This window comes from Suncus etruscus, chromosome 13, assembly GCF_024139225.1.
Source record: "Suncus etruscus isolate mSunEtr1 chromosome 13, mSunEtr1.pri.cur, whole genome shotgun sequence".
NCBI lineage: Eukaryota > Metazoa > Chordata > Mammalia > Eulipotyphla > Soricidae > Suncus > Suncus etruscus.
The window spans coordinates 99265274-99281101 of NC_064860.1; the positions used below are offsets into that span (position 1 = coordinate 99265274).

Here is a 15828-nt window from a genome sequence, read left to right on the forward strand (position 1 = left end):
ATTGTTTCCAAAAAAGAAAAGAAAACCATAAACCAATATTCCTAATGGACACAGATATAAAGATCCCTATCAAACGTAGGTAAACTGAATGCATCAGTTCATTAAGGGGAATTCTCAGGAAGAGGAGCAGCTAAGTCCCTGCCCTGCGAATGCCTCAACCACTGCACCTACAACCCGTAACACTGCCCTGCCAATGATCCAACTTCACCTTTTTACCACTGACCTGTGCTGAGATGCCCAATCAATCAAAACTACAGCTAGTCCAGTATTTGGGTTGAGATCTCCGGGGCTTTGTTGGAGGAAGCGTGGACAGCTGTTGGAGGCTGTTAGAGCTAGAGAGCAAAATGGAGTCTCTGATGCCTGAGAAACCAAAGGCCTGTGTACCTGACAGGCTGCTACTGTTGCATTTACCCCCTGGACCTAAAAGAAATGTTAACCAAACAAGTCACAAGATGCTCCAGTAAACCGCCCGAGTTGCTAAGATAAGATCACATCCTGTTAAGCTACCATTGTGAAAGAATGTCTGTGTGATATAAGTCTATGCGATATAAGGGTATGTTGTAAAACTGGAAAGTCCACCCTGCACGACCCCCCTACTTTTCTATACCATGGAAAAGTACTGAAAGCTACTTCCTTATGCTGTAGAACTATATAAGCTTGTCTTGCTTTAATAAACCTTAGCTCTTGATCAGCAAGCTTGACTTGAGCTCATTTCTTTCTCAGCCTCTTTCCTCCTTTTTAGGTCGGATCCCGCTCGTGACCCACGAATTACTTCGTGATCCTCAGTCCACCCTGCGGGCAGGGTCCTAGGGGGTCGCAGACAGTCTCCCCTACTTTTCATACTACCAGAAGCCCAGTCATAGCCATACCCAACAGCCACTGTCCTGTCAGTCACAGAACTTCGAATTCTGTACCACATGGCTGCGACTGATACCCCAGTAGTAAGACACAAATCAGACATTGAAGTAACATAGAAATCCTCTAAGGTTAACAAACAAATCCAATAACAAAATGATCAATAACAAGCTGCTTAGGAAATCTTCAGACAATAACTTAATGACCTTATTAAAAATAAGAAAATAATAATTTTCTTTTGATGTAGTTCTATTGTTAATTCTAGTATGAAAATCAATAGAAAATAAATTATTTCATTCCTGCCAAGTGGACAGTTTGGGAGTGGGTGGGAATTTTGGGGATAATGATGGAGAAAATTTTACACTGATGGTAAGATTGGCATTGGAACAAGGAATGGCAGAAACAAATTATTATGAGCAATGATGTAAAACACAGTGCTTAAATAAAGTAATACAATTTATTAATGAATTAAGTCATGCTAGTCCATCAGAAAAGAAAAATCTATTTGCCTTTCATATACCTGGCCCAGGTTTGACCCCTAGCACCACGTAAGATATTCCCAAGCTTTTCCAGGAGTGATGTCGAAGTACAGAGCCAGGAGGAAACTGGGCACAGTTAAATATAACTCAAAATAAATATATGAAATATGCTATATAATTAAACAATTTCACTACTAATTATCTGAGCAAAAACAAAAAATTCACTATCTCAAAAATATAAATACACATCTATGCTTTTGTAGCACCAATAATAGCCATCACCTGAAAACAACTTAAATACTTAAAGGTGGTTTCTGGATACAAAAGATGAGAGTGGGGGCCGGAGCGATAGCAAAGCAGGTAGAGCATCTGCCTTGCACGTGGCTGAAATACGTTCAATCCCTGGCATCCTATATGTTTCCCCAAGTCTGCCGGCAGCAGTTTCTGAAGCAGAAATCTGGAGCAGAGCCAGGAGTATCCTCTGAACTCCACTTGGTGTGGCCTAAAAGCAAAAACAAAACAAAAAAGATGTCAGATATAAAGACAATGGAATACAAACCAGCTATAAAAGAGATGAATTAGAGTGAAAACATGTATGAAAATACATCAGAACTAGTTATCATGGTAAGTGAAACATCAGAATGTTTAAGGAAATTACTGACTATTCTCATTCAATGTGTGTATATGAAAAAGCAAAGGAATTTTAGCAAAGTCCAATAACAAATTTTAGACTCTGACCACTGAAACTGAGGTTATGAATACTAAGGGGAGGAGAGCACAGTGGCTGCAAAGATAAAAAGAGGTCAGTGGACTTTGGTCCAAAGATACTGGCCATTGGCTTGTGGTTGATGACCTTGACTATATTGAGAAAAGTTCCTTCCGTTCCCATCCTTAGAGAGTTTTTATCATGAACAGGTGTTGGACCTTATCAAATATTTCCCTGCATCTATTGATATGATCATATGGTTTTTATTTTTCCTTTTGTTGATGTGGTGTATTATGTTGATTGATTTACTTATGCTAAACCAGCCTTGCAATCCAGGAGTGAAACCTACTTGGTTGTGGTGTATGACCTTCTTGATGAGGTGTTGGATCCTATTGGCCAGAATTTTGTGGAGGTTCTTTGCATCTCTGTATCAGAGATATTGGTCTGTAGTTTTCTTTTATTGCAGCATCTCTGTCTAGTTGTGCTTTCGTGATGATGTTAGCTTCATAAAAACCATTTGGGAGTGTTCCTGATTCTTCAATTCCCGAAAGAGCCTGAAAAGGATTGGTAGTAGTTCCTCTAGAAGGATTTGAAAGAATGCGCTAGTGAATCCATCTGGGCCTGAGCTTTTGTTTTCGGGAAGACTTTTGATGTCTATTTTAATTTCCTCCATAGTGATGAGTCTGTTTAGATATGCTAGATCATCCTGGTTTAACTGTGGAAGATAATAAGAGTCCAAGAACTTATCCATTTCTTCCAGGTTCTCATGTGTTGGGGCATAGAGTTTCTCAAAGAAGTCTCTAATTACCATTTGAATCTCTGCTGTATCTGTAGTGATTTCCTCCTTTTCGTTCCTAATCTGGTTTATTAAGTTTCTCTCCTTTTCTTTGTGAGCTTTCCTAGTGGTTTATCAATATTATTTATTTTTTCAAAGAACCAACTTTTGATTTCATTGATCTTTTGGATTGTTTGTTGAATATTCACTTCATTGATTTCTGCTCTAAGCTTTATTATTATTATCTTCTGCCTACCTATATTGGTTCCTTTTGTTGATCATTTCCTAAGTTTTATTTATTTATTTTTGTTTTTTGGGCCACACCTGGTGATGCTCAAGGGTTATTTCTGGCTATGCGCTCAGAAATCATTCCTGACTTATGGAACCATATAGGATGCCGGGGAATCAAACCACGGATCATCCTAGGTTAGTGCACACAAGACAGACGCATTACCACTTGCCCACTGCTCCGGCCCCATTTCTTAATTTTATAAGCCATGTCATTAAGTTATTTATGTGGGCCCTTCTTGTTTCCTGGTGTGTGCTTGCAAGCTATAAATTTTCCTCTTAGTATCGCTTTTGTTTGTCCCATAAATTCTGAGAATTTGCGTCTCTATTGGCATTTGTTTCCAGGACTGTTTTGATTTCATCCAAGACCCACTGGTTGGTCATAGTGAGCTGTTTAATTTCCAGGTGTTAAACTTTATCTTCTGTGACCATTTATAGTTCACTTCTAGTTTCATCACCCTGTGATCTGAGAAGGTTGTCTTTACCATTTTTATCCTCTTGATTTTAGGGAGTTATGTTTTATGAGCCAGCATGAGGACTATCCTGGAGAATGACTCATGTGCATTGGAGAACGTGTATCCAGTTTTCTGGGGATGGAGTGCCCTATATGTACCTACTAGTCCACTTTCTTACATTTTTTTTCAGAGTTAGTATATTCTTGTTGGATTTCAGCATGGTTGACCTATCAAGGGCTGACAGGGCAGTGTTGAGGTCTCCCACTATTATTGTGTTGCTGTTGATGTCTTCTTTCAGATTTGTCAACAATTGTATTACATATTTTGCTGGTCCCTCAGTGGGTGTGTATATGTTTATGTGTTTAAGAGTATGATTTCTGGGGCCGGGCGGTGGCGCTAAAGGTAAGGTGCCTGCCTTGCCTGCGCTAGCCTTGGACGAACCTTGGTTCGATCCCTCGGTGTCCCATATGGTCCCCCAAGCCAGGAGCAACTTCTGAGCACATAGCCAGGAGTAATCCCTGAGCGTTACTGAGTGTGGCCCAAAAACCAAAAAAAAAAAAAAAAAAAAAAAAGAGTATGATTTCTTCCTGTTGTATATTAAGAAATGTCCATCTTTGTCCTTTATAACTTATTCTGAGTCTAAAATTTGTGTCATCCGATATAAATATGGCCACTACAACTTCTGCTGTACCTATCCAAAAATTTGCCATCCTTTTTTTCTTTTAGAGACATAAGTCCTTTCCAATATAAACCTTGTATATTGTTTGAAGACATCTTTGAATGTAGCACCTTAGATTGGTATTTAGACCACCTAATCCCACATCCAAGTGCGATCTGTTTCTTCCTAATAATACCTAATAAATACCTCAGGTTTCAGAAAAGTACAGATGTCCCACTGAGCTTCCTGCTCTTAGGAGCTGAAGGCTTCCGTGTTGGAACTTCTGAGCCCATTCACCCTCTTCAGAGTGTGTGGGTTCTTTTTTTTGTTTGTTTGTTTTTGGTCACACCCAGCAGTGCTCAGGGGTTACTCCTGGCTCTATGCTCAGAAATCGCTCCTGGCAAGCTTGGGGGACCATATGGGATGCCCGGACTCGAACCACCATCTTTCTGCATGAAAGGCAAATGCCTTACCTCCATGCTATCTCTCCGGCCCCGTGTATGTGGATTCTTTCCTGCATCAACGTTTGCTTCCAAAACTGTGTCTCTCCAATGTCCTTGGTATGGACCCTGAGGCCTGATTCTAACAACCCATAGGGTCCCTAAAGCCTGTGATCCCTGAAAACAGTGCCAGAAGTAAGCACTGATCATTGTGGAATTTGGCCAAAACCATTCCTCAAATAGAAGAAACTAGAGGGGGACAGAGTGATTTCAAAGGGGTCAATAGACTTGCCTTTGGTGTTCCTAGACCAACTGTGATCTCCTGCACCATGTATGGTCTATGTCCCCACCACCACCCCCAATAAATACCAGGAGCAGCACCCACTTTCAGAGCTGGGAGTAATCCCTAAGCACCACTAATGACTTGTGGACTGTGCCCACTTAAAATGAAGGTTTTCAAAACAAAGCTTCTACTCTTTGAAACTAAAAGCTAAGACTGGGAGAATCCATGGAGTGGATGGCACTTCTACTCTAGGCAGGGCCTAGGCTCAGTCTCTAGCTCCACATGCTGCCCAGCACCAACCAGTAACCCTGAGCCAGGAGAGGCCCCTAAGCATTTTATGGCGGTGAACCCCTAAAAATTAGAAACCATGCAAGCATGAACCATTAAACCCAAAGTGCTACAAAAGATAAAAAGTGAAAATAAAATCCAACTGACACAGAAGTTCATTCTTTGTATAATTATGATTATACCTATATATAATATGATTAATGAAATTGAGAGAACTTAAGGTAAACTTCCCAAGAAAAAGAAAAATATTTGCCTCTCATTGGTTGAAACTCAGACTCAGTTACAAACCTAGAATCTTACTAAAGACTGTTGACTAAACTATAACTGTCCTATTCTTTTTTGGGTTTGGTTTGGGATTTTTGGGCCACATCCAGTGATGGTCAGGGGTTACTCCTGGCTATGCACTCAGAAATCACTCCTGGCTTGGGGGACCATATGGGATGCTGGGGAGATCAAACTGCGGTCCATCCTAAGTCAGCCACATACAAGGCAAATGCCCTACTGCTGTGCCATCGCTCTGGCCTCCAATGACCTATTCTATAATAGCTAAAGAATATTATAATTCTACACAGGTAATGAGATAATAATAAAATAATGATAATAAAATAATAATGATGAAATCATAATGAAATAATAATGGATGCTTGTGGTAGTTTCATACAACTAACCATCAGTTTCTTCAGTCTAGTGTAACTGCACCTCTTTCATTGCTGATATCACTTTCTATTTTCTTTAATTTTGTTGAGACTTTTTTCCCTGAAATACCTCCTGGGTTCTGTTTGATGCTGATCTTTTCCCAGAATTCAGTTTCTTCAGGTATCAGTCTTCCTCTCTGTTGGGAGACATGAGCTTTTTGTTGAACATCTAGATGAGAGGGTTCTGCTCTAGTGCTGGCATAGGGTGTCTGAACCACTGCTAAATCTCCTGATAGGACACCTGAAGTTCTGTTCATAAATAAGGAAACAGGAGTTAATTTTTCTCCTTCCAGAATGTATTTCAAGGATGTCGAGGATGACTGTGTTGTGACCAATACCGAAGCTGTCAGTAACCCCGAAAAACATTCTGTTTAAGTACAGAAAAAAGAAAAAATGTTAATATTTAAATAATTGGGATTTTTTTTTTTTTTGGTTCTGTGGGTCACACTCGGTAGTGCTCAGGGGTTTCTCCTGGCTCTATGCTCAGAAATAGCTCCTGGCAGACTCAGGGGACCATATGGGATGCCTGGATTCGAACCACCATCCTTCTGCATGCAAGGCAAATACCTATCTCCATGCTATCTCTCCGGCCCCAAATAATTGTATTTTAATTGTGAAAATTACCCTGAAATGAAGTGTTCTAGCAATTAAATAAGAGTAATGGTTTATGGACAGGGAGATGGCTCAAAGGGCTGAACTCATGATTTGCATGAAGTACACCTGGGTTCAGTCTTCAGTAAATCAGGGCCTGTGCCCAGAGCATCACTGGGAGTGCCCCCAACTCACATTCCAGGAGTAGCAGATAGGCCCTGAGTGTGAGGCTCGGTAGGAGGCAAAAGCAAAACAAAACCATGTTTGCAATAGATGATTAGTGTCTATAATTTGGCATCAGTGAGTCAGAAATCTCAAGATTACCCACAGGGGGACTGAAGTGATTGCACAGTGGGGTGGGAATTTGCCTTGCACGCAGACAACCAGTGTTTGAGTTCTAGCATCCCAGGTGATCACCCAAGTCTGCCAGGAGTGACGCCTGAGCACTACGGGGCGTGAATCCCCAAAAAGCAAACAATCGAAAAAGAATTGCCCACATGATCTCTGTTAGCCCAGTTACCGTAGAGTTTAGCTAAGCAAGAGCGACCTGTATTCAGGCCAAGGCCCTTGTCTCTCAAACAAGAGCTTTCCACTACCATTGCTGCCGAAGGCTTGTGTTTCGAAGACTCAGGGAAAAATTAAATATTTTAAATAAAATAAAATATTAAATCTTGGGCCATGAGAGAAGTGCTTGCCTTGCTTGTAGCCAGCCCTGGCTTCATCCTTGAAACCACATATGTTCCCATGCACACCAAAGGGAGGGATTCCTGTGTTCAGAACCAGGAATAATCTCTGAGAACTGCCAGATGCCACTCAACCCCAATACCTATAAAAAAAAAAAAAAAGATGGGGGAGGATTGGGCCCCACCCGGTGATGCTCAGGGGTTATTCCTGGCTACTTGGGGACCATATAGGATGCTGGGGGGTCGAACTATGGTCCGTCCTGGGGTCAGCCGCGTGCAAGACAAATACCCTACCGATGTGCCACAGATCCAGCCCAGTAAAAACTATTTTTGAAAAATAAAATAGGCGAATTCTTAGGGGCTCTAAAGGCCAACCCTGTTGTGTTGGCATGTGTGGAGAGATTTGTTGGGAGGAGGTGAGGGAGGCGCATGCCGGTAGATACACAGGCTTAGTTCTGTTGATTGTACATTTTCACTTATGATTTTCCTCGAGGAAAGCAGCATAAGAAACTGTTGTAAAACAATTCAGAATCGTAGCACCTCTGGCTGATAGATATTACCAACACTTCCACAGGTTGATTTTATTCTATTGTCCTTTTTTGATAGAAGGAACAGCTGCTTTTTGAAAAAGAATGTCCTGAGAGAGTCCGTGCTCTCTCTCCTTGCTGGACAATAAAAATGTCTGGTATGTACATGTCCATTTGAAAAATTGGAAGAGCTCAATCCGGCCATGAGTGCTGCTGTCCATGATCCTGGCCATCCCCTTGTGTATGGCAGCTGCAGCGCCATAATATAAACATACACATAAAAGCATAGTTCATCGCAGGGGTCTTTGTCCTGTTCACGTTACCCGTGTCCCTCTGGAAAATTTTGCAGCATATTGTGTACTTGTCGAGGCCTGATCACCAGAAGCCCATCGTCAGGATCCTCTGTATGGTGCCTGTCTACAGCCTTGACATGTCTCTGATATGGCCCGACATACTCCTTCTATGGAAGAGCAAGAAAGAGACACATTTTGGTCTTTATTTTTAGAGATTTGGAACATCTCAGACATTACAAAAGATGTAGTCACATAGGCCAAGGGGTTTACGAAGTGTTTATGTGTAAACACAGAAAATATCAAACCAGAAAAGGACATGTGTATTATGGAATTGCCGGCTCCCTCACGAGACACACTTCCCACCACGGGTGCCTCACCAGCCTCCCCCGGGAACCAGCCAGACCTTGGACACACACTGCCATCGCTTTATTGGCTCTGCATAGACCAGGAACTCAACTGACAGCAGGATCTGACCCTCCCAAATCCATGCTCAGAATACTGCATGTTAGGGCTTCCTAGTGGCTTTGTCCCCCCTGTTCATTGCTGAGGACCATGTGCTTGAACACCAGATCTGAAGAAGACTTCAGTCCTCAGCACGGTGCAATCAGGTACAAGTCCAAGTTCTTCCCAAAGTCACTTGGTTTGGTCTGACCTGCCTCGAGTGAGTCCCTCACAGTCTGGGCAAGCACAGGAGTCGGACGGAACTGCCCATAGGAGCTCAGTGAGGAAGGGAAGTGGAGACACTGCGCAGGGTGAGAGAGCAGGATGAGAGAGCAGGATGAGAGCAGAGCAGCTGCAGCAGGGCTTAGGAATGGGCAGAGACTACCAGAAGCTGCTCAAGCTGAGTCCTATAGAAGAGTTGGCCAAAGTATTTGCCTTTTGTTTCAGCCCAGAAAAGGGGGGTGCAGGTGCAAAGAAAAAAATAGTGATGCTAAGAAACCTCCCTGCAAAGGCACTGGATGGGGGGAAGGTATTGTAATGGGGTTTTCTTTAGTGATCACCTATAACTATCTTAGGCAAAAAGAAATGTGATTAGCATGTAGATGCAGCATGGTAAAGCCAACTGGCTTGACACCTTTGCCTAGAATAGGGATCTAGAGATCCATATGTAAGAATATTTTTGATACCATATCACAGTTGTGGGACAAAATGAACAGTAATAATGAAGTTTCTCAATGACTTGCTTTATGGCTATTCAGTTAAGCTGAGAAGACACCCCACAGGTCTAGCTATGAGCCCCTGTTGCTACAAATCTATATGCTGAATATATTCTGTTTATGTTTCATATAATCATAGATTGTTTCTGGAACTCCCTTCCTCCTGCCTAGGTCCATTTGGCCTTTCTGTTGTGTGTAGCTTTATAATTATTACCTGTTAGTTCCCGCCCTTAGAGACTTTGACTTCTCACTACTACAAGACATCAACATAAGGCATTTCTTTCTTTTTTTTTTTTTTTTTTTTTTTTTTTTGGTTTTGGGCCACACCCGGTGACACTCGGGTTACTCCTGGCTATGTGCTCAGAAATTTCTCCTGGCTTTGGGGACCATATGGAACAGCAGGGGATCCAACTCTGATCCATCCTAGGCTAGTGCGTGCAAGGCAGATGCCTTTCCGCTTGTGCTGCTACTCCACCCCATAGAAGGCATTCTGAATTCAAAGAGTACATGACAAGGAGAGCAAAGCTACAGTATTAACCCTTATAGATCACATTCCCCTTTTATTCTATTAGCACAATAGGACTATCATGAATTCATTTTTGCATCACTGTTACAAACAAACATACTGATCAACAAACTTGATAATCCAATCAAAGAACAGGTTCAATTAAAAAAAACAAAACAAAAGAAATTAGGATCTTTCTTTCCCTATTTTTTTTTTATTTTGGGACTGCACCCAGTGACACTCAGGGGTTATTCCTGGCTATGCGCTCAGAAATGCTCCTGACTCAGGAGACCATATGAGACGCCAGGGGTCAAATCACAGTCCGTCCTGGGTCAGCCGCATACAAGGCAAACCCCGCTATGCTATCACTCTGACCCCAGAAATAAGGAGCTTTCTAATCCAGTCAGTATCAATTAAAATTAGAGTACCTTCCAGAGAAATGAGGCTACCAATAGGTATTTTTTATTCAGTCCCAATCTCCAGGGGCAGTGGCCACCACTTCTCTGTGTTGGAAGCAAGGCTAATGGAACAGCCAGAGTCAGTGGCAGCTCACTGCAAAAATGGAAGATTGTTCACTGCAAAGGTGGAGAGTTCAATCAGGGTTTGAATTAGATAATACTCATCTATTTAGGTTGAATAGATAATATTCCCACCATCAGTGGATTCCTACCACGCTGTTTAGTGTATAGTTGGAACTAGACACTATTCCTACCAGCACTTGCTTTATCACCACCTCCCCACCAACACAGATGGTTCCAGACTATAACTTGTGGTCCACGGTGATGTCCTCAACCTTCTGCACTGCTGAATGGACATCTCCCAAGGTGTGACTAAGGTAGCTCTAAATTCTCTTCTGGTAATTGGGAATTCTCAGGAGTAGTTTTCTTAATCCCAGAGTGGTGAATCCAGTGGGTTTCCTTTATTTTTATTTTTTTATTTTTGGGTCGTTTTATTTATTTTTATTTTTGTTAATGCTATTTAGTCACCATGAAATTCCAAAGTTATCACATCACAAAGAATGAGAATAAACAATGTTGGCGGGGATGTGGAGAGAAAGGAACTATTATCCACTGCTGGTGGGAATGCCGTCTAGTTCAACCTTTATGGAAAGCAATATGGAGATTCCTCCAAAAACTGGAAATCGAGCTCCCATACGATCCAGCTATACCACTCCTAGGAATATACCCTAGGAACACAAAAATACAATAAAAAAAAAACCCCTTCCTTACACCTATATTCATTGCAGCACTATTTACCATAGCAAGACTCTGGAAACAACCAAGATGCCCTTCAACAGATGAATGGCTAAAGAAACTGTGGTACATATACAAATGGAATATTATGCAGCTGTCAGGAGAGATGAAGTCATGAAATTTTCCTATACATGGATGTACACGGAATCTATTATGCTGAGTGAAATAAGTCAGAGAGAGAGAGAGAGAGAAAAAAACGCAGAATGGTCTCACTCATCTATGGGTTTTAAGAAAAATGAAAGACATTCTTGCAATAATAATTTTCAGACCAAAATAGAAAAGAGCTGGAAGTTCCAGCTCACCTCAGGAAGCTCACTTCAAAGAGTGATGAGTTTGTTTTTTTGTTTTTTGTTTTTTTTTTGATTTTTGGGCCACACCCGGTAATGCTCAGGGGTTACTCCTGGTTATGTGCTCAGAAGTTGCTCCTGGCTTGGGGGACCATATGGGACACCGGGGGATCGAACCGCGGTCCGTCCAAGGCTAGCGCAGGCAAGGCAGGCACCTTACCTTTAGCGCCACCACCCGGCCCCAAGAGTGATGAGTTTAGTTAGAGAAATAACTACATTTTGAACTGTCCTAATAATGAGAATGTATGAGGGAATGGAAAGCCTGTCTAGAGTACAGGCGGGGGTCGGGTGGGGAGGAGGGAGATTTGGGACATTGGTGATGGAAATGTCGCACTGGTGATGGGTGGTGTTCTTTACATGACTGAAACCCAAACACAATCATGTATGTAATCAAGGTGTTTAAATAAAATATAAAAAAAAGAAATTCCAAAGTTATAAAGGCTTGGGTCAAGCATATTTTATGTTTCTGCACCAATATATTCATCAGTATCTACTTCTCTCCACCACTGCCTATCCCCACCCCCACTAGCCTCCCATTTACTAGTCTACTCTTGGCGATAAACATATATATATATATATACATATATACATATATACATATATACATATATATGTACATATATGTGCAACGTCAATAGTTTAGAGTTCTATTGCTCATAGGTTTTTACATATTGTACCTTACCACCTTTCAGCACCAGTTTCTCGACTGGGTGACATGAACTGTTCACCCTACTAGGACATGCTTATTAAGCAAGGGCTCTAATTTTCCTTTTTCACATAAAAAGGAAAATTGCTAGAAGGAAAAGAAAAAGAACAAAATGTTGCTTTCTTTCTTCTACTGGTAATTCACTAAATAATCAGACTAATAAATCAAGTCTACTTTTTTATTGATTTTTATATTTTTGATTATAAAGTACTTTTAAAAAGTATGATATACAAAGTTACTGATCGTTGTTTTTTTACATATATAGTATTCTACTGTCAATCTCAATACCTGTATCAACTTTCTTCCTTTAGTGTTCCCAGTTCACTCATCCATCTTTGTGCTGTCCGCTAGCACTGAGCCTCTACCTGCTGTTTATCGTCGGGGCCATACCCTTGTATATGTGGCAGCTGCAGCATCAAGTCATCACTGCATACACACGATGAGAAATTTGTGAAGCATTAAAACCAATAGGAAAAATGCTACTGAATTAATATTTTATTCTTATGTGGTTTTCAAAGAAGCATCAGATATATTTTATGCTGCTTACATGATTCTTAGTGATATAACAGAAATGTCAAAATATTTCAGATATTCCATAAAAAGTGTTAGAACTTCTTTTTACTTGAAAATGTTATTTTAAATATGACATTTGATAAAAATGTTTTCAGGGCAAAGGGAAAAATTTTAAGTGAAGTAATAAAAAGTCTGATTGAGAAATATAGACGACAAATACACAGAGACCTTTCAGTGTACGATAGAGAAAGGAAAAATGAAACAACTAATAAATGAAAACAAAGAAAGGAAATAAGCAGGCATAACTCAGAAGAGGAGATACAAATACTAGAGTCCTAAGAAGATCCAGTTATTGTTGGGCAGAAATAACAAGTGACACAGAATAATAAATGTGGCTGAGTAGTCCACTTCACAACTTCATAGTAAATAACTACCAAACCCATACATACCCACTCATTCATTTTAAATCCATGCCTACTCTACTGTATTCCAATTTATAATCAATTTATAATTTGTTTTCTTGAGTTTGGGGGGCCCAATGGACTGAACTGAATTGTAAATTTTAAATAGATAAATTAGGTCTGGGAACCCCTACAGTCTCCTCACGTTTAAAAAAACTAAAATGTGGAGAAATTGAGATGTTGTTTAAGGGTACAAACTTGCAAGTAATAAACAAGCAAGGAGATCTAAAGAATAACAGTGATTAAAGACAACAAAGAAGGAACTCTGTAAAACAGATCCCCACACTACGCATTTCCAATCCCAAATAGATGGGTCTGAAGCAGGTCGGGTAGCTGCAAGGAATTAATAAACCAAGACAGTTAGGAGAGAATCATGAGTCAGTTCCTGGCCTCTCTGCCTACCCAGCCAGATTGACCTTTCTTTAGTCTTACTACAAATTCAAAATCCTCTGGGGAGGGAGGGTGGAGTGAGATCTAGGTGGGCTTTTCCATATCAAAGGGCTAGGTGAAAAGGAAAGAGGAAATTGAGGGAACACCTTTGTTTTGGGTAAATAGTTGCTGTCATCTTATATCCTTCATAGCAACAATTTATAGATAGCAAAATCCACATGTGTGGCCTATGTTGGGCTTTGCTTCTACATTATTTATCCAGGGGCAAGAGCAATAACAGTTATAGGACATTGGCCTTGAGCCTAGCAGACCCAAGACAGACTTTGCTTTGATTCCCAGAACCCCATATGGTAACGTAAGCCAGCCAGGAGCAATTTCTAAGCACAGAGCCAGGAGTAACCCCAGAGCACCGCTGATAGTGACACAAAACCCAAAAATAATAAGAAGAAAAATATAATAAAATAAAAATTATTTATCCAGGTCTAATCAACCTGCAGAAACAGTAAAAGTCAATGTTATGAAATTCCAAAGTTAGAAATAAAACACTTTAAATACCAAAAATAATAATAAGAAAAATATAATAAAATAAATTATTTGTCCAGGTCTAATCAACCTGCAGAAACAGTAAAAGTCAATGTTATGAAATTCCAAAGTTAGAAATAAAACACTTTACTGTGTTGAATCCTGTAGGAAGGGAATTCTATAAGGTAAGCTTAGAATGTTATGCAGGAGCATAGAGAAGCAGAATGGACTTGAAGGACTAAGATGAAAACCAGTTCCTTTCTGTTGGCAGCTTTCTGTCTAAATCCTCATCCTTGCAACTAGGGGTCAGACTTGACATAGTCAAGTCAATGCCAGTGACTGCCAGGAAGGTGGTAAAGTTTGCTCCCTCCTGCCTCTCTCCCCACTCCCTCCCTTCCCTCTTCCCTGCCTCCTTCAGTCTCTGCCCCACACTAGGTAGGGTTTGAGCACCTACTATATGCCAGATACAGCACCAGATGCTAAGGACACGAACATGAATCCCATGGCTATTTACTTTATGAAAAAGTATAAATCCTGACCCTGACTGGAGAGACAGCCCAAAGGATAGGAGTACTTGTTTTGCACAAACTCTGACATCACATGGTTCCCCGAAGCACTACAAAGAGCAATCCCTGTAAAAACCCCATGCATAGAAGCTGACGTAGTCCTCAATAATTTTGCTGTGGTTATTCACTGCGGAGGGCTAAGAACTAAGTAGTGCGAAGGGTTCCCCCCAGACCCGTGCTTATGAAGCCATGACGTGTAGCTCACACCTGGACGTCCTGCCTGCAAAGTCCATATGGCCGCCTATTATGCCATCTCACCACACTCAATAATTGTGTTGTTTGGGGGCCACACCCGGGGACTTTTAAAGATTCAGGGATTGCACCTGGGGGACCATATGGGATGCAGGGTATTAAGCCTGGGTCTCCACATGCAAGGCAAGTTCACTACCCACCGTTGCTCCATCATTTTTAGGACAAAGAGTCCTACAACTCAACATTTGTAAAAGAAAAGCAACCTCAGATTCCTGTCGCTATCCTAAAACGACAGGAAGCTGGATGGAGGGAAGCCTGGTCAAAGGCTGCTTGCCTTGAACTAGTTCCAGATGCCCTCAGACTACGAGTCCACTGTCCAGACTGAGAGCAGCTGGTTGAGTGGCCTTCTATGGAGTCTCAGCTGGCTCGGCTCAGAGCTGTCAGGGTCCCAGCCTCATGAGCAAGCATGGTTAGGTGCTGTGCTGCTCAGAGCCTTCTCTGTATGCTACCTGACACACTGTGTGGGTCCCTCTCCTGCAAGAGCTCTCCCTTCCACTCCCTCCTGTCAGCAGAGAGAGAGGACTGGACATGAGAGAACTAAGAAGAGTCAGATCCTTCCTCTCTCCATTTCTTCCCTCCCTCCCTCCTCCCTTCCTTCTTTCCTCCCTACCTTTCTTCCTTCACTCCCTCCCTCTTTCCTTCCTCCCTCCCTCCTTCCGTCCTTCCTTCACTACCTCCCCCTTCCCTCCCTCCCTCCCCTCCCCTCCCTTCCCCTTCCCTTTCCTTTCCTCCCTCCCTCCCTCCCTCCTTACCATATTTACTCCCTCCCTTCTTTCCTTCGTTTCTTCCTTCCTACCCATCTTGTCTCCCTCAGCCCTTTCTTTCTCCCTTCCCACCTTCTTCCCTCTCTCCCTCCCACTCTCTTTCCCTCCTTCCCTTCCTCCACCCCTCCCTCTACCCTTTCGTCCCCTTTCTCTCTTTGCCACACATGGCAGTGCTCAGGGCTTACTTCTGACTCTCCACTCAGTTCTGCTTCAGTCCTCAACACTTCTGGTCAGTTGCCTGTGGAACTCGCAAGATGGGAGGAAATGGTATGAAATCTAGGAATAGATAGAATCGTTTCCCTAGGAAGTGGGCAGAAGCGACCCAGACTGAGGAGGGCTTTGGGCTTTGTGAGGCTCCTCACCTAGAAGCTGGTTG

At 41.8% G+C, this 15828-nt stretch overlaps 1 protein-coding gene and 1 long non-coding RNA gene across 2 annotated transcripts in view; one reads left to right on the plus strand and one right to left on the minus strand.

Annotated features, from left to right (window-relative positions):
- Positions 1 to 15828, minus strand: part of LOC126025919 (uncharacterized) — a 188587-nt gene that overhangs the window by 137563 nt on the left and 35196 nt on the right. The window lies entirely within an intron of this gene.
- Positions 10373 to 12466, plus strand: LOC126025692 (uncharacterized). Its single transcript, XR_007501504.1, has 2 exons — positions 10373 to 10513; positions 12296 to 12466. It is a non-coding gene; the product is annotated as an uncharacterized LOC126025692 (long non-coding RNA).